At 45.1% G+C, this 20,142-nt stretch overlaps 1 pseudogene; it reads left to right on the forward strand.

Annotated features, from left to right (window-relative positions):
* Window positions 1-411: 411 nt before the first annotated feature.
* On the forward strand, window positions 412-19,475 carry LOC133903258 (disease resistance protein RGA5-like; annotated as a pseudogene).
* The last annotated feature ends 667 nt before the right edge of the window (window positions 19,476-20,142 follow it).

The raw sequence follows: 20,142 nt of genomic DNA on the forward strand, positions 1-20,142 counted from the left end.
AATTTTGATCGATTTTTCCAGTTTTCACGAATTTCATTAATTCGGTGGCTCCCGATTTTCGTTGCCCAAACGCATTTGTAAACCCTAGCACTGGTACAGCGGGCACTGGAGTTCGGCTAGCTTGAATTGAATCCATGGACAAGACACACAGATTGAAGGTAGGTATCAAGGATTGCTTGTATATGTTCTGCTTGATTTCTCATGAACAATCATAGTTATTAGATGTTTGTAATGTTCCTTCAGAGATCTGAACCTTAAGCATCAACAAGCAAGTGGACTGACAACAGCTAGCTGCTTTCTACATCATTGATTCTGCACCCACACGACATATTCAGCTTAGCTGGTCACAAATTAACCTCCCTCCCTGAGGTCACAGCCAGCGCAGAAGAATGTAACAGCCTAGCCTAAGAAATGAAGGGGGCCATGGTGAGCGTTGCAACAAGGGTGATGAACTCCCTACTTGACAAACTCACCATGCTGCTGGGTAAGGAATTCAGCTGGCTGCACAATGGGGTGAAGTGTGACATTGCCTTCTTGAAGGATGAGTTGAGCTGCATGAACGCTCTGTTGGAGAAACTGGCTGACATGGAGGTGCTCGACCCGCAGATGAAGGAGTGGAGGAATCAAGTGAGGGAGGTGGCCTACGACATAGAGGATTGCATTGACGAGCACATGCTCCAACAGAGACATAGTGGAATCATGGGATTCTTCCATGGCTATGTTCAGAAAGTCAAGGAGCTGGTAGGTCGCCATGGGGTTGCTCAGCAGATAAAAGAGCTTAAGGATCACGTTGTTGAGGCAAGCCATAGAAGAAAGAGGTACAAGATTGACTGATTGACCCTGAAGCTGACCCTGGAACCACGCCCATTGATCCTCGATTACCTGCACTCTATGTTGAGTCATCCGATCTTATCGGTATTGATATCCCAAGGGAGAACGTTATCAATTTGCTAGATGATGGAGAACTTTCACTGAAGGTGATTTCAATTGTGGGATTTGGAGGATTAGGCAAAACTAACCTTGCAAAGGAAGCGTATAAAAAAATTTGTGGCAAATTTGATTGTCAGGCTTTGGTGTCGGTGTCCCAGAAACCTGATGTAAGGAAGATTCTATGGAGCATACTTTCTCAAATCAAGAACCCAAATTATGCAAGCACCAATCCAGGGGATGAGGAATGGCTCATAGATGCACTGGGGTTTCCTCAAGGACAAGAGGTGCGCTCTCTGTTTCATATTACAATCCATTCTACCTATGAGGCTATGAGGCAAATTCTCAAAAGAACACATACATGTTCCAAATATGGCCTTACTTTCATATTTTACTGACTGTATTTAAATTGACTCGTATTATTTCTCATTTTTCTAGGTACTTTATCATAATTGATGATATATGGGATACCCAAGCATGGAAGATAATTAAATCTGCGTTGCTTGAGAATACTTGTGGTAGTAGGATACTATTGACGACAAGAATTGCTTCTATTGCCAAGTCATGTTGCTCCCCTCACCATGGTACTGTTTATGAATTAAAGCCACTAAGTGAAGCTGACTCCATGAGTTTATTTTATAAAAGGATTTTTGGGTCGGAAGATCTGTGCCCCATTAACCTTAGAGATGTTGCAAATGAAATCATTAAAAGGTGTGGTGGTCTGCAATTGGCAATAATTACTATGGCTAGTTTAATGACTACTAAACCAAATAGAAGAGAACAATGGGTGAGTGTTCGTAATACAATTGGTTTGGGACTTAAAAACTACAATGTGGAAGAAATGGAAAGGATTTTATCCCTTAGCTATAGTGATCTTCCCTACCATTTAAAGACATGCTTGTTATATCTAAGCATGTATCCAGAAGACTATGAGATCGACATGCATCAGCTTGTAAGGAGGTGGATGGCAGAAGGGTTCATCAAGGTCAAAAGTGGGAGAAATTTAGCGGAAGAAGGGGAATGCTATTTTAACGAACTTATAAACAGAAGTTTGATCCAACTAGTAGGTATCGGGCTTGATGGTCAAGTAACGACATGTCGTGTGCATGATATGATTCTTGATCTCATTGTATCCAAGGCCGAGCCGGTCCCTTACCGCCCCCTGAGGGGGTGGGTAGAGGTCCTTACCGCCCTCTCAGGGGACGGTAAGGGGCCTCCCCACCCGCCGCGCCGCACTGCCCGTCCGGCTGCCCTCTCCTATAAAAAGGCCGAAAAATAGGCCAAAAATTCATTAAAATCCGAAAAAAGAAAAAGTTGAGAAGAGGGAGGAGAAGAGAGGAGAGGAGAGTGGAGGAAGAGAGGTCGGCGAAGCGCTGCTGCATTTGGGCCGCGGATTTGAAGAATAATTTCGGGTAAGTCTTTTTTTCCTTTTTATTGTTGTTAATTAGTGCAGTAGTAGCATATGACATAGGTTTTAGACATTTATGACCTAGGATTTAGAAAATTGTCAAATTTATTTAGAAAATGGTACGATAGCAGTGCAATGTAGAATATTATTTTTAGTATATTATTTTTAGTATATTGGGGTTGTACCTGTGGACGTAGAAGGTAACAATATATGATAATTTGCGAACCTAGGATAGCATTTAGAAATTATTTTATCCGATAATTAGAAATATAGTTTGTTGTCTTAACATTGGTTATGTTTGCGGGTGTTTCCAGAGATGTCAGATAAATTAATTTTTCAGATATATTATGGTGAAGGTGAAATTAGGTACGGTCCTAACGGTGTAGATCTGTCTGGATTTCGTCATGTCATGAAGGGGCTTAGTAAAGCTAATGAGAGGACCATTGTGGGTATGTGCAAATGGCTCATGCAGTTTTTCCAACTAGATCCGCAGCAACATGAGCTGAAGTTGAAAGCTGTCCTCAGCCGTGCTAGTCATGGATACTTTGGTGAGCTTGTTCCCATCGAAGCCACATCAACTTGGAGGCAGTATATAGATATATGTTGTGAACGTGGCCTGCCGCTTGTTTTGTTAGCTGAGGCGTACTTGAAAGATCAAAATGAGGTGAACTCTGCGGAAGCAGTAGCAGGACCAAGTGAGGCAGTGGAAGATGAATCAGAGGCGGCTAATGTCGGGTCCAGGGAGGAAGTTGGTGATGTTCCAGAGCTGCAACCGATGGGTGTAGCTGATGAAGGGGAGCACATCCCTAGCATCATTGAAGATATGGATTTGGAGGATGAAGAGTTGGAGGAAGGCCTTGCCGATGGGGATTCGTCTGACGAGGAGGGTAATGCTCCAGTTCCTGCAGAGTGGCGGGATCATGAATTTTCGAAGTTGGTGGTTAGCGTGGCTGACCGGACACCGTGGCAGTACCATGAGAACGAGGTGTCACAGGGTGCTATGTACCCTACAAAAGAGGCAGTTATTGATGCAGTAAAATTCTGGTCGTTGTCTCTTCGTAGGCAATTCAAGGTTGTTAAATCCAGTAAAAGGGAGTACGATGTGAAGTGCTTGGTGCCTCAGTGCCCTTGGCGGGTGCACGCATTTAGAGGGAAATGGGTAAACTACTGGCAATGCTCAATAGTTAAGGAACATAATTGTCACATTGAGGAAATAGAGTTCGCCCACCGGAACCTGTCTTATGTTTTCATTGCAAATGTTATGTACGGAGAGATTGTAGACAACCTAAGGTATGAGCCACGATCAATAATCCGTGCTATTGATCAAAGGTTCCAGTACACAATAAACTATGCGAAGGCATGGAGGGCGAAACAAAAGGCTATTGAGATGAGGTTCGGAACATATGAAGATTCATATCACAATCTACCTCGTCAATTAGCCACAATTTGTGGAAGAAATCCAGGCAACTACTATGATATCAAGCATTACCCCTCTACTGATGTGGAGTACAGCGGAAAAAGAGTGTTGCAGCGTGCTTTCTTTGCATTCGCTGCAACTATCAAAGCATTTCGATATTGCCGACCCATCATATGCCTAGATGGAACATTCCTGACTGGGAAGTACAAAGGGCAGATTTTGTCTGCAATTGGGGTCGACGGTAACAACCAAGTCCTGTCACTAGGGTTTGCTTTCGTGGAGAGTGAGAACGGGGACAGCTGGTATTGGTTCCTAGAGCGGGTTAAACATGCAATTGTTTTTGACTGACCAGATGTATGTCTCATTCATGATAGACATGCAGGATTGTTGCAGGCTTTGCTGGATATGCAACATGGTAGTGTGCGATGGGGTGTAGCAGCACAGTGGCCCGATCTCAAAAGCAGGTGGTGCATGCGCCATATGGGTGCGAACTTCTACAGACAGTTTAAAAACAAAGAGTTAATGAAGCTTTTCAAGAAGTTGTGCAGTCAAAACTAGCAATGTAAGTTCAATGCACTATGGGCAAGACTTGATGAACTAACTCTAAAACAAACTGCGGAGGCTGCACCTAACGGTGATGAACCAATAGCTCTCGGATCTCTTCCAACCGATACTCCGCAGATTGTAAGGAGATCAGGCTCATCTATTAGGAGCTTCTCACAGTGGATACGTAATGAGCCAAATGAAAAATGGGATCTGTTGTACGACAGTGGTGGTGCAAGGTACGGAGTAATGACTACAAATTTTGCAGAGGTTTATAACTGGGTCATGCGAGGAATGAGGTCCCTACCACTAGTTGGAATTGTAGAAGGCATTTTGCATGGGACCTGTAAGTACTTTATTGATCAGTATGCAGCTGCTAAGGTTATAATGGAGGACAATCGTATGCTTTACGGACGGATGCTATGTGAGTATATGGAGAAGGCTAATAAGAAGGCCCACATGCATCGCGCAAATCAAGAGGGCACTGCAGAGTACAGGTTCAGTGTCCTGTGTCGGGATAAGGGTCGGAGGGGGGGTAGACGTGAGCGGCATGTTCAAGAGTGTGTGTTAAGGAGTGGGACATGCATCTGTAGTTGTCAGAAGCCACAATTACTCCACAAACCTTGTACACACGTCATAGCTGCGTGTGCGGAGCACCATATACTTCCCAGGAAATATGTGTCAAAGTATTTTATGAAAGATCAAATACTCAACACCTGGACCAGGAGCTGTATGGTTACGGCATTGTTGACACTTTTACAAGTAATCCAGGGCCTGCAAGAATATATGTGCCTGATTTGGAAAAGATGAAGAACGCACCGGGTCGAAGACAAACTCGTCGGATTCGCAATGATATGGATGAATCCGAGGCTGGCCCTAGGATGAAGCGATGCAGTCAGTGCAATAAAATAGGTCACACGTACAAGTATTGTCCCAAAAATGCACCAGGTGATGCACCTGTTGTCTAGGTGAGTTTTATGTGCGTTGTGCTCGTTTTCTACCATTTTAATATTCGTTAATGTTGCATATATTGATATAGTTAATTTGCATTCAAAGTATATTGTTACTGTATTTATTTAACAATGTATTAATGTACATGTCTTTCAAATGCAGATATGGCTGACCCTGCGACCCCCGAGCTTTTAGACCCTGCCGTGGACAAGAAGCATCGCAGCTTCTTATCCGCCGAGCACCAGACGGAGCTAGGAGTGTTTCGACCACAGGGCCCTGGAGAGCTGCTGACGATAGATGAGCGATGGAAGCACAGGTACTTCGAAAATTTGATACGAAATTGCCATATCACTGATGTTGTTCCATATTATTGATATACTGCAACACTTATAGGTTGGCAGCGGTTGGACTCCTACCGCTTTGCCGGTTGGTCGAGGCCCGATCGACGGAGAACCCCGAGGTTGCGGCCCATCGTTTCTACTTTGATCGGTCGCTGATAGCAGCACTGGTCGACCAATGGAGGCTGGAGACACATACGTTCCATCTCCCGTGTGACGAGATGACCCCGACCTTGCAGGACGTAGCCTACCTCTTAGGCCTTCCTTGCGCGGGAGCTGCGGTTGGGGTAATTGATATGCAGGCTGACTGGATCAACGACATGCATCAGCGCTTTGGCCCGGTGGAGCGAAAGGCGGACGCACCCCTCTACGTGCCTGAGTTCTTGTTCGATGCACGAGGGCCAACGAAGAAGTGGATCCTACAGTTCCAGGTACGGTACCATACAACCTATCAAATACTAATATAGTATGTAGTAATGCTCGTTTTTGACACCAGTCATATTTGCAGCCGGTGTACATACACCCACATGCCAACGCATACGCGGTCTCCAGGCATTTGGAGGCCTTCCTGCTTTGGTTGTTTGGGTGGATAATGTTCACTAGTGACCAAGGCCACCTGGTTGCCAGGACGCTTGTGCCGTACGCCCAGTCGATAGCGGACGCTGATACGGAGGACGTATCGCAGTTCAGTTGGGCATCCGTTGTTCTTGCTGCGACGTATCAGGCGCTCTGCGACGCATGCACGAAGAAAGAACCACTAGCCACTTTCGCCGGGTGTCCACTTCTTCTGCAGCTGTGGTCATACGAGCATTTCTCCATAGGCACTGCTCCCCGTACCCAGAGGAATGGTACAGCGAGCCGGACGAGGACGCGCCTACTATGGCCTCGATGTGGTGCCGTCATCGGGTACGTATTTTACATTAACAATTTCCTTCGTGTTCTTTTTCCCTCTAAAGATTTGTATTGATGTTGGTCACGCAGCCACACTGGGCGCACGAGCAGCCTCGCAGCGCGTACGAGCATTTTCGTACCCAGTTCGACAGGCTACGTCCGGACGACGTGGTATGGGAGCCATACAGCATCTTGGCCGTGCAGGGGCGTGCAGGATTGGGTTTGTCACCATTGTGTACCCGTGACGAGGAATACTGGCTCACGAAGGCGCCCCTTGTCTTCGACATCTACGTCGAAGAGTACTCACCGCATCGCGTCATGCGTCAGTTTGGCCGTCACCAGGCATTCCCTCTCGTCCACATCCGTACCGTCCCCGTGCAAGTCCACAGGTACATATGCAAAATTACAGTTTTTGCAACCTTCGTTTCACTGTGACTTACATTTACCGTGGTTCAAATGCAGGTACACGCGGAAAGGCCAGCTAATTGGCAACCTCTGGGCAGAGCGCTTGGCCCCTTACGTGGCAACATGGGCCCAAGCGCTATAGGATGTCATGGAGGAGGCTCGTCCCCACATCGAGCGGAACTTCAACGAGTGCCTAAGCTTACCTCCTGCCGATCTACCACAGATGTAGTAGGGGTGCCTCCCAGGTCCAGTGGTGTCCACGCCGAGTCGTCTCGGCAGTCAGACGTGCACCGTCGTTCATCCATGTCGACACCCACACGACCCCTTCTACCATGTCATGGAGGCTCGGAGCAACTTGGTACGAATTATACTTTTGAATAATATTGAACAATATCCTTTAAATATTATTAAACTTTCATTAGGTCTGCCTGCATAAGTCTCGATGCAGCCTCATAGATCGAGCCCCGTGCGTCCACCCTCAGGTACTGGCGGCACCCTACATCCTAGTTTGTAATACTTTCAGAAAAATAAGTTAATATTGTGCTCAGGTTACTTCGGTGACGAGGCCGGTCTGTCTTCGGCGGCCCCACACCCGACCCCGCTCGCAACGTACGAGCCATACTACGTCACGACAGCGTGGCCTTCTTCTGCTGCACCGTCGTACCACGTAGGTACAATTATACAATTTTTACTACTACTTCCAATACCACATTGTTCGTATCTAACGTGATTATTTGTTCGTAGGCCCCTCCAGCCAGTACACATGGACGCCTGCGGAGCCTTCACAGTCCTCCTACCCTAGTTAGGAGGATGAGGCTGGCCCGGACGCCACATACGACCTCGTCCGTGACTTCTTCAGGGGCACACCTGACTACGACATCCTCCAGCGGTCCCAGGTTTCCAGTGCTCCCCTTCGGACACAGCCCACGCAGGACAAGGCCTTGACACCGGTGGTCCCTACTAGGCCTACCAGACACGTCGGTCCACCCGACCCCCTCACCTACTCCAAGGGTCACGTGAGGGTTAACCAGCGGCATCGGGACCACGATGGGACGCACGGGCGACGGCAACGAGGGAGGCAGTAGTAGAATTTTACATTTTATGTAACTTACATATGCATATTCGCTTCGTGATGTACTCCTATGTATTCAGACACGTTTACTTTGTATGGTCGACTTAGCATGTCGTAAATGCATTTCGTATTCAGACACGTTCAATGAAGAAGTGACCATACTACTAAACTTTAACCATGACTTGACAACACATGCCTCCTTGCGTAAGCTTTAAACAAGACGTGACAACACTACCTAGCTTTTTCCAAACAATAAATGACAACACGGGTACCAATAAATGTGGAATCTCTGACCATGATCAATGACACAACTTTCCCATTCTTCAAGATGGAATCCGATGCTCCTGCCACCAGCTATGCCCCTGCCCTCACTCCTTTCTTCAAGAGCGAATCCAATGCTCCTGCCTCCCCCAACTATAAATAGCCGAACCTCCTTACGTTGAAGCATCACTCATTTCTCATATCTCTCAAGTGCAATGTCTTCCTCAGCTCCATCAAGCCCACCAAAGAAACATTGAGGGACTACCATACCTGAAGGTCTCGAACCACCAATGTGCTTCTGTGGTGACCTTTGTAAGCTCCACGAGTCGCAGGACATCTCATACACCTATGGGCTGCGCTTCTTCATGTGTGCCAACTACGAGTATGACAAGCCTCGACATGCAACAACTGGTTATCGACCGGTACGGTAACAGATATCCGCCTCATCTCTTCCGATTTCGCACCCTCTTTTACTAACCGCTCATCTTGTTCCATTTGTTCAGTCCCCTTCACCGTTCTGTGATTTTATTCAATGGCTCGACAATGAGCAAAATGACTCACAGAAGCAGTGGGTCGACATGAACATGAGGTGGAGAAGGGAAGCGTACGCATGTCGGGAGTACGAGCAACAGCAAGAGGAACTTCGCCTCAAGCGGGAGGAAGAAGAGCGCATGAGGAAGGCGGCGCACGACCGTACCGTGGCTCAGGCTCGGGAGGCTGAGAGGGAAAAGAAGCGGGAGAGAGCCCGCCGTGCTAAGGCGGCAGGTCCCGATGCCCTTCGAAAGGGAAAGTATCCTAGATGCACTCAGTAGAGAGTACCTAATGTAACCCGACATACTTTCCCTCCCTAAGGCATGTTATGATTAGGATCGGTGCACTAATAAGTAGGTCTTAGTGCGAACCGTACATGCCACCTTTGTTTCCTCATCGTGTCGTCGCGGTTACAGTGTATTGTAATGTTTTCACCCTATGTTTAATACTATGTTTGTCCTCGTTTGCACCCCATACCGACGTAAAATGCTGCGACTGCTAATGACTGATTTTTTATTCTCCGACTATTACATAACCTACTCCAAATTTAAATTCTTAATTTCCTTACACCCCTTCCTTTTTATTTCTTCAATTACACAAAAAATTACATTTTTAGAGGAAAAAAAGGCCCTAACCGCCCCCTCAGAGGGCGGCAAGGGGGCTAACCGCCCTCTCTGGGCCTAACCATCCTCTTAGGGGGCGGTTAGGTCCTCTAACCGCCCTCTGAGAGGGTGGTTAGGCCTGCCACCCTCTTAGGGCACGGTTAGGTCCTCTAACCACCCTCTGAGAGGGCTGCAGGCGCCTAGTTTTGCAAATTCTCATGCAGGGAATCTATTTATTTAAATTTTTAATCAAAAAAATATAAAAATAAAAAAAACTCCCCCTTTTTGTACTCTTCCACATGCCCAGGCCCAACCACGTCCAAGTGGCACCAACCCGGCCCAGGTAAGCGCCAGCCCATCTCCTAACATTCCCCTCTCCTTGAAATTTGGCTTGCCCTCAAGCCGATATTGAGATGAACTTGTGACACCGTACAATGCTGCTCGTGATCTGCATATCCTGAGCATAGCTGAGCCCCCCCACCATGCTGCTGCTGCAGGTGTCTGCCTATATCAAACACAAACGAGCCCCTCAAACAGTCCGCTTCTTCTATCTTCTGGACGCCAGGAGTCGTGATTGCCATTTGAGAAGCTCATGCATGCTCACAGAGTACACTTGGAACTACTTGCTTGAATCGATTCTTCAGTGAGCTCATGTTGTCGTGAAGCTCCTTCTCTTGAAAACCTTGATCTGCTGGATGTGGCAGTGACAACATCGCATGAATACTAACTGCATGTAGAACGGCACCATGGCACTCCTCCAGAAATGCCTCCATCACCTTCAGCAACACCGACATGTCGGTGTGGTTCGCTCACCCAGCGAGGATGAAGCTGCATATGTTTGGCCTGGATGGACGCGAGGTGCCACCCGTGAAGAGCATCAGTGTGTGGATTGACGTCGGATGCGGGACCGCGTGCTCCTGCCACGGCCATGTGTGGAACTCCATCATCAGGAACAGCCACGACCATGGCTCGGGCGGCCGCAGCAACGATGCGCTGCCCCACCACAGATGACAACATCAGGCGTTGTTGGCGTAGGCATCGCTGCGACTCTGGTTGGAGGCGGAGTGGTGGCCGGTGAGCTCAATGAGATGGCACGCGTGGAGGGAACCTTCCGTCGAACACTTTGTGTGCGGGGTTGGCCGACGCACAGGGAGGATGTCGATGGGGTCTTGGTGTGGTGCATCCCGCTTGGCGACAAACTCCTTGCCCGCAAAGAGCAAGATGCGTCAGGGTCGGGGTTGCCGTCGAAGCCCACGGCCTCCACCGGGCATAACTCTGACACGCTCGGCCCAGGGGTAGTGCCCATGAGCACAGGCGTGTGGCGCGGCAGCTGCTCCACGGCTATGATGGCCGCCACATCATCGGGTGGTGAAGCCGAGGCCGTTTCATCGACTGGTGAAGCCGTAGCCTCGTGTTCCTCCTCCGATTCAGGGAGTGCCTCAGGCTGGAGTGTGGAGGGGGTGACGTGAGAGCGGGTGGCAGTGATGGACGCAGGCTTGAGAGCGGTGGGTGTTGGCTCTGAGATAACTGCTGACGCTGGGGTGATCACCGACGCCAGTGTGAAAGCAGGTATGGAAGTTGACGCCGGGGTCACTGATGACGCAGGAGCGGTGGTGGTGGTCGGAGCAGGAACTTAAAGCGGAGTTAGCAAAGAGCTTGCTATGGTGTAAACTTCAGATCTACCATGCCAACACCATGAACAGAAGTATGAGACTCATTCCCCATTAAGACGAAAGATCCCGAGTGACCTGATAAGAAGAGAACATTGACATGTCAGGACACATGTGTACATTAGCCCCAGTATCAATCCACCAACTGGTAGACTGATTCACTCAAAGAACAATAGGTAAATTATCGTACCCATTAGTTCCATCTCCAGTGTTGTCAATGGTCACATTGACAGACTTGTTCTTTCCTTGATTAACCTTCTTCCCTTTGCGGTGTTGGCAATCTTTAGCCCAATGGCCAACCTCGCCACACACGAAACAAGGTTTATCATCTTTGTTCATCTTCTTCTTCTTGAAGTTGGTGGTTTGTTTGACCTTGTTATTTTTAACTTTGTACTTGCCGTTAGAGGACTGTTGCACCACATTTGCGCTAGACTGTCCATTGCCTCCTTTGTTATGCACATCCTTAGCCCAAGCTTTCTCCTTAACATCAAGAGACGTGATTAGACTCTCAACAGAGATTTCTTGTCTCTTGTGTTTTAGAGCAGTGACAAAATTCCTCCATGAGGGAAGCAATTTGGCAATGATGCCCCCAGCCACAAACTTATCGGGTAAGGCACACTTTAGAAGTTCGAGTTCTTTTACAATGCACTGAATCTCATGAGCCTGCTCGACTACCGACCAATTATCGGCCATCTTGTAGTCATGATATTGCTCCATGACATACAGTTCACTGCCTGCATTTGACGCGCCAAATTTTGCATTCAGTGCATCCTATAACTCCTTAGCATCCTTTATGTGCATGTAAACATCACATAGACAATCGGCAAGAGCGCTAAGAACACATCCTACAAAGAGCGTGTTGGCTTCCTCGAACTTCTTCTCCTCATCAGAGGAAAGAGTTCCTTCAGACCTGCCAGACGCAACCCAGTAGCAGTTTATAGCCGTGAGCCACAGAGTGGCTTTAACCTGCCATCTCTTAAAGTGCATACCGGTAAACTTGTCCGGCCTTAGTGCATCGGAAAAACTAGCCATTGTTAAATCAAAGTGCCTACAATAAGGTTTTTGGATTGTTGGATAAATAGCACTTTCAATTTAATTTAATTCAATTCCTAATATAGCATGTACAAAACAGATGCCAATAATCAATATCGACTAAGATTCGACTAGCTCTAATGAGTCTCGACTAGATACTTGAGCAGAACTTCGACTAGCTTCGACAAGTCTCGACTAGATACTTGAGCAGGGTTTCGACTAGCTCCAACGAGCCCGACTAGACACTCTAGTAGGATCCCGACTAGATGCTCGAGCCTCGACTAGATACTCGAAAAGAATATCGACTAGTTACGTACCCGATGGCGACGTGAGATGCCGATGTCCCCGTGATGTCGATGCAGTAGACGATGACGATGATGAAGTAGTCGAAGTTGATCATGGAGTAGCAGATGATGACAACAGTGGTGAATGGCGACGACGGTGGTGATGCTAATGAAGTAGAATACGGTGATGCCCTCTCCCGGTGCAGGATCCCAAGAGCGACGGGTTCCGGAGATCTGCTCTCCTGTTCGTCGGTGCATGCCGGCGTAGCGGGATGGAGTAGACTACGTGCGACGGCGCAGTAGAGAGAAATTGGCAAAATCCTAACTGCGTGTATGTGTCTCTTTTTTGTGGCGGTGGCTTGCAGATATATATAGAGGGAGAATCATGCGGTTGAGGCACGCTATGATCGGACTCCGTTAAGCGCCACGATCAGACTCTTAATCGACATGACCTCCATATACTTATTTGTTTGCCCACACAGCAAAAAGAATAAACTGCAAAAGGAGGCCGCGCCTGCGCAAGCAACTGGACCCGATTTCGGCGGACTATTAACGCAGGTGCCCCGCCCGGCCCCGGCGAGGCGATCGCGCGTGTGTGTTCTTCTAGTCCTCATCCACACATGCTAAGTAAGTAGAGGAGAGAAACTCTTTTAAGCTGGTCTCCATCCACTTGCACTAGTAAGGTGAGACTAAAGATACACACCCACCTCTACATGGTTGAGCTTTTAAGATTTATTTAGAATTACATAAATATAGTGGGTCAAGCCCATATATTCTAACACTTATATCCACCCTGATCAGACGGGTTTTCTGAAGGGCCGATGCATTTCTGAGTGCTTCGTATATGCGGCTGAGGTAGTGCAGGCATGTCATAAACGTTGAGCTCCCACTGTCATCCTTAAATTGGACTTCCATAAAGCATTCGATTCAGTATATTGGCAAGCTCTTGACCTCGTTCTTCAGGCAAAAGGGTCTGGTGTTCAGTGGAGATAGTGGATTACCTCTCTTGCAGTCACCAGTCACACGACAGTTGTGCTCAATGTTGTTCCAGGTCCTTGGATACAATGTAAGCAGGGTTTGCGCCAAGGTGACCCCTTGTCGCCTTATTTGTTCATACTGGTTGCTGATTTTCTACAACAGTTGATCCATAAAGCAGCTAGAGATAGGTACTTGCAGCACCCTCTTGTCAGTAATGCTACATGTCCGGTTTTACCGTATGCAGACGATACACTAATTGTGCTTAAAGGGGACCTTCTTCAATTACAGTATCTCAAAGCAATCTTGGTTCAGTTCTCAGCAGCAACCGGCCTTCATATCAATTTCGATAAAAAGCACTTTCTTGCCTATGCATCTGGATTCTGATACGGTGCAAGCTATGGCGTCGCTCCTGGGTTGTTCCGTCTCCTCTTTCCCTCAGCCCTACCTAGGTCTACCCCTGTCCACCATCATGCTGTGACCTAAAGATATGTAGCCCCTCATAAGCAAGCATGATAAAATGTTGGCGGGATGGCAAGGTAATGTGCTAAATCATGGTGGCCGCGGAGTGCTGGTCAATTCTTCTTTATCCTCGCTCCCAGTTTTTTAGATTAAGGGAGTTGTTTCATTGAAGCAATGAGAATATCCTAGCCTCTATCCGGAGATATATGTGACCGACATTTATTACAGGGTTTAAAATCACAAGCACGCATAGGAGGTCCAACATTTAACCTAAACTTGCCATCAAACATAGGCAGGAAATTATTAAGCACAAATTTTATTGCTAAATTTCCATCTATTTGTGGCGAAGATCTTCATTGTTGTTGTCTCCAATTAGCAGCATGCAGCTCGCATACTTTTTCTTCTTTCCGCCTTTTGCATCAATGCCCATAAGCAGATCCAGTACGTTCCCTGTTGTCATTGGGGTCAGGTCCACAGTCTATGCAAATCGCCGGCGTCCGCGGCGGCAGGCAGCGCCTGGGAGGTTCTTGGCCGCATTGATGCTTGCTCCTTGCTGGCTAGAGGCTACGAGTGGTAGGGGAACCGAGGTACACATTGGCGGGAATGATAGAGACAGGTTGGGCAGAGTGCGTGGCATTAGGGGTGGTGGAAGCTTCTCCGGTGCGGAGCGCTGAGCCCGACGACGGCCGGCCGGCGTGACGTCTCTCGCGCGCACTCGGTGCGGGGCTATTGCTGAATGCATCTCCGGGTTACGAGAGGTAATTTTGCATCCACATTGGTCAACTTGCTATCAGAGGCATTTCGTCAGTTAACTCGTCTGCGTGCACTAGTATACTCTTTCTTACTCTGCATTCACCCTGAAATTTCCTCTGTTTTTTGAAGCGCATATCTTCTTGACCAAATTTCTGCACCTTGGAACCATGAGCCTTTACCTGAGAATCAGCTCATCGCAAATTTGTGGCTACAGCTGGTGTCAAAAGTTATGTTTCTTGCTATGCTAAACAGAAGAATCGATAAGAAGAAAGCTCCTGGTCTTAAAAAAGCGATAGCCGAACAAATTCAGGAAAACAAATCCCCCGCCTACTTTCTTGAAATCAAAGAAATTCACACTATAATGGAGTAACAAGGGTTCCAGACATGATAGCCCTCTCTATGCAGTCCAGCATGATATGCTTCAGTACTGATTGAAGTATTTTGTAAAGTTATTATCATACTTGTACTGTCCATTCCTGAAATTTTCATCCTTTTGGAAACAAGTGTTCTCTTGACATGCTAATATGCTACACCTGGATCCTGATGAGCAAAATTGCTGCACCTTGAAACGCTGAGCCTTCCCCTAAAAGCAACCTCACCGCCAATTGGTGATGAAACTTGAACCTGCACAAGTTCGCGCCGTGATTTTCCAGTGCAGATGTATGGGGTAACACCTTCAAGCCCAAGAGGACATTAGGACTGTCAATCGTCGTGGTGGCTTCTTTAGCTACTAATTGTAGAACCAATATACTGATGTGAGGTTAATAATCTTTCTATGCGCTTCCAGTGATCCATAAATACGACTGAAGAAACAGATAAATCCTATCCCATTGATGAACTGAATGTCATCTGATTTATTGCAAGTATAACACCCAGAGTGTTGAATATTCTACAACACAACAGACATTCAAATTTCTTCTTCTGAATAGAATATGTTTGTCTGTAAAAGTAAAAGCCGAATTTGAACTTTAAATAGCCCTCTCTATGCAATAGACCACGATATGCTTCAACACTGAATTATGTTGTTAGCTAGTTGGCAAGTGATAAAAGGTTCTGTATTGCTGTTCCAGCCAAGGACATTTGTCTTGTGGGATCCACTCATCACAAAGGGGTGATGTAAATTTTCACCTACAATTAGAAGTATTAGGCCGCGCCGATTTCGCGGCCTCTCGGTATGGCCACGTCTGTCTTATTTTTTTGAGCCGTCTGATGTGATGTGTGGCCGATTTCACGGCCTCTCGGTATGGCCACGTCTGTCTTATTTTTTGAGCCGTCTGATGTGATGTGTGCGGTGATCACTTTTACAATTTACAAGCTACGTGAAACATTCCTATGACAGATTATTTTTTGAGTCGTCTGATGTGATGTGTGCGGTGATCACTTTTACAATTTACAAGCTACGTGAAACATTCCTATGACAGATTCAGTTTATAAAAGATTCGTACAATTTACAGGCAGCATGAAACATCCCATCCCACATTTGCTATCAGTTGATGTATCCAGTGTTCCGTCATGTCACATTAAATTGCTACATCCAGTGCTGCTTCATATCACGTCACTTACTGACAAATAGTACATAATACTACTGGTTAATCAGTTCTATTAGTAATAATTAATGGCACTATCACAGATTCAGTTTATAGCTTTGTCCATTCAACCAATCATTTTAGTGTTATCGGTATTAAAGATTCGTACAATTTACACGCAGCGTGAAACATCCTATCCCACATTTGCTATCAATTGATGTATCCAGTGTTCCGTCATGTCACATTAAATTGCTACATTCATATCACGTCACTTAGTGTTATCGGTATTAAAGATTCGTACAATTTACAGGCAGCGTGAAACATCCCATCCCACATTTCCTATCAATTTGGTGTGGCCACGTCTGCCTTATTTTTTGAGCCGTCTGATGTGATGTGTGCGGTGATCACCTTTACAATTTACAAGCTACGTGAAACATCCTATCAATTGAATGTGATTTTTCCGCCTCTCGGTGTGGCAGAAGTATTAGGCCGCGTTCTATTAGTAATAATTAATGGCCCTATGACAGATTCAGTTTATAGCTTTGTCCATTCAACCAATCATTTTAGTGTTATCGGTATTAAAGATTCGTAAAATTTACAGGCAGCGTGAAACATCCCATCCCACATTTGCTATCAGTTGATGTATCCAGTGTTCCGTCATGTCACATTAAATTGCTACATCCAGTGCTGCTTCATATCACGTCACTTACTGACTAATAGTACATACTACTACTGGTTAATCAGTTCTATTAGTAATAATTAATGGCCCTATGACAGATTCAGTTTATAGATTTGTCCATTCAACCAATCATTTTAGTGTTATCGGTATTAAAGTTTTGTACAATTTACATGCAGCGTGAAACATCCCATCCCATATTTTCTATCAATTGATGCCCATCCCACATTTGCTATCAATTGATGTATCCAGTGTTCCCTCATGTCACATTAAATTGCTACATCCAGTGCTGCTTCATATCACGTCACTTACTGACTAATAGTACATACTACAACTGGTTAATCAGTTCTATTAGTAATAATTAATGGCCCTATGACAGATTCAGTTTATAGCTTTGTCCATTCAACCAATCATTTTAGTGTTATCGGTATTAAAGATTCATACAATTTACAGGCAGCGTGAAACATCCCATCCCACATGTTCTATCAATTGATGTATCCGGTGTTCCGTCATATCACATTAAATTGGTACATCCATGCTTCATATCACGTCACTTACTGACTAATAGTACATACTACTACTGGTTAATCAGTTCTATTAGTAATAATTAATGGACCTATGACAGATTCAGTTTATAGCTTTGTCCATTCAATCAATCATTTTAGTGTTATCGGTATTAAAGATTCGTACAATTTACAGGCTGCCTGAAACATCCCATCCCACATTTGCTATCAATTGATGTATCCAGTGTTCCGTCATGTCACATTTAATTGCTACATCTAATGCTGCTTCATATCACGTCACTTACTGACTAATAGTACATACTACTACTGGTTAACCAGTTCTATTAGTAATAATTAATGGTCCTATGACAGATTCAGTTTATAGCTTTGTCCATTCAACCAATCATTTTAGTGTTATCGGTATTAAAGATTCGTACAATTTACAGGCAGCGTGAAACATCCCATCCCACATTTGCTATCAATTGATGTATCCAGTGTTTCGTCATGTCACATTAAATTGCTACATCCATGCTTCATATCACATCACTTACTGACTAATAGTACATACTACTATTGCTTAATCAGTTCTATTAGTAATAATTAATGGCCCTATGACAGATTTAGTTTATAAAAGATTCGTACAATTTACAGCCAGCGTGAAACATCCCATCTCACATTTGCTATCAATTGATGTATCCAGTGTTTTGTCATGTCACATTAAATTGCTACATCCATGCTTCATATCACGTCACTTACTGACTAATAGTACATACTACTACTGGTTAATCAGTTCTATTAGTAATAATTAATGACACTATCACAGATTCAGTTTGTAGCTTTGTCCATTGAACCAATCATTGTAGTGTTATCGGTATTAAAGATTCGTACAATTTACACGCAGCGTGAAACATCCCATCCCACATTTGCTATTAATTGATGTATCCAGTATTCCATCATGTCACATTAAATTACTACATCCAGTGCTGCTTCATATCACGTCACTTACTGACTATTGTACATGCACATCATGGTGCTTTTCTTGGCTATATAAGCATGATGCTACCTTCATTCCATCGCACCTTTCATCCAGTTCGTGCCTTGTATGCTTGATATAGTGCATACTTAAGCTACCAGAGTTACCTAGTTGTGAGGTTCACACAGTCCTGCTAGACGGTGTGCTTCTCGCCGTACCATGATATACAATTATTGTTGACGCTAGCAAAATTTTCACCGTCCAATAAAATTTACTAAGACCAACTGATGATATGATAAGAAGTTACTTCTCATATCGATAGGATAAGCCTCTGTTGTGGTTTTGTAGGCATGATTGATTTTAATATAAGAATAAGTCCCATGAAACTATGGACTTAATAAATGGTTCTGGGCCGAAAAGACATATTTTGTGGACATGATTTGTAGTGATCTGCAGGCAGAAGCCACTTACATGCATAGCTTACTGTGGTTTTGTAGTCTGATATCCACAGGTACAGGAATGTCGCATGGAGGGGGCACCTTCCTCTAGTTGGACAAGGAAGAGGCAGCGTGGCAAAGTTAGAGTATTTGGAACACCCATGGATACTCTATACTTATGCCGCGCTATGCTCATACAGCATATTAATTATATTTAATACCTGAAAATAAAGTGTATGCATATATAGAAAAAATATTTTATTTCGCATTTTTATTTTCGTTTGCTAAGAGTATCGTTTTCAGTTGCTTCGTCTGGTTATACTGGCTTTATTATTTTTTTCCATTTCTAGCTATAGGAGGCAGGAATTTTATTTCGCATTTTTATTTTCGTTTCCTAAGAGTATCGTTTTCTGTTGCTTCGTCTGGTTATACTAGCTTTTTTTTTTTTCATCTCTAGCTATAGGTGGCGGAACGACACGTGAGAGGCAGGAACTTCGGAGATCCATAAGACAGGAAAAGAAAAAAGGTGAATTGTGTACCTCTTTGTGCTCAATTTATAATTATGGATGCCCAGAGATAACAATACTTATTCATTAACATGTGAGTGTTGATTCCTTATGTAGGAAATTGTGCTGTCCAGCCAAAAAAACCAGGTAACAGCAGATGTGTTTAGATTAGTAGATAGATGCATGCCAATGTTCTGACTAAATAAATTTGTAAGTTATCTACTGGTTTGTTTCCTCTGCAGTATACCTTTCACCCGACACTTCATACTACGGCCCTCCTGCACATGAATGCCAGTACTGTGGTGCACAATTTTGGTACCAAGAACGTGTGAAAAGATCATATTCAGGTGAAGGCAGTTGCATTCGTTTTCATCTTTGTTGTAGGGGAGGTAAGGTTAGGTTGCCATTTCAAAAAGATCCTCCTGCATTTCTAGCTGGGTTGTTGAATCCAAACGGTGATGTTTTATCTAAATACTTCATTAAGTCTATTCGATCATATAATTCGATGTTTGCTTTTACATCACTCGGTGCTAAAATTGACACCGGTATAAACAAGGGTCCTGGGCCATATGTATTTAAAATTAATGGCCAGGTCTATCATCGAATTGGATCTTTGCTACCAGATGATGGTAAGCCCCCAGTGTATGCACAACTCTATATTTTTTATACTGAAAATGAGGTCCAGAATCGAATATCAATTTTTGAGAGAGACAGGGATTGTGATAATGATAACGGAGTTGATAAAAAAATTGTTGAGGGCTTGCTAAGGATGTTTGACGAATCAAATGAGTTGGTAAAATTGTTTAGGGCGGCTAGGGACCTATTGGGACAGAGCCAATGCCAAACTTTGCGCCTTAGGCTATTGCACGATAGGTCCAAGTCTACACCTCAGTATAGTGCACCGACAGGATCCGAGATAGCTGCTTTAATAGTAGGGGATTTCTCGGAGGAGAAGAAGAGTCCTGACATAATTATTCAAGATAAAGGTGGTGGGCTTAG

The sequence above is a fragment of the Phragmites australis genome, chromosome 21 (assembly GCF_958298935.1).
Source record: "Phragmites australis chromosome 21, lpPhrAust1.1, whole genome shotgun sequence".
Lineage (NCBI taxonomy): Eukaryota > Viridiplantae > Streptophyta > Magnoliopsida > Poales > Poaceae > Phragmites > Phragmites australis.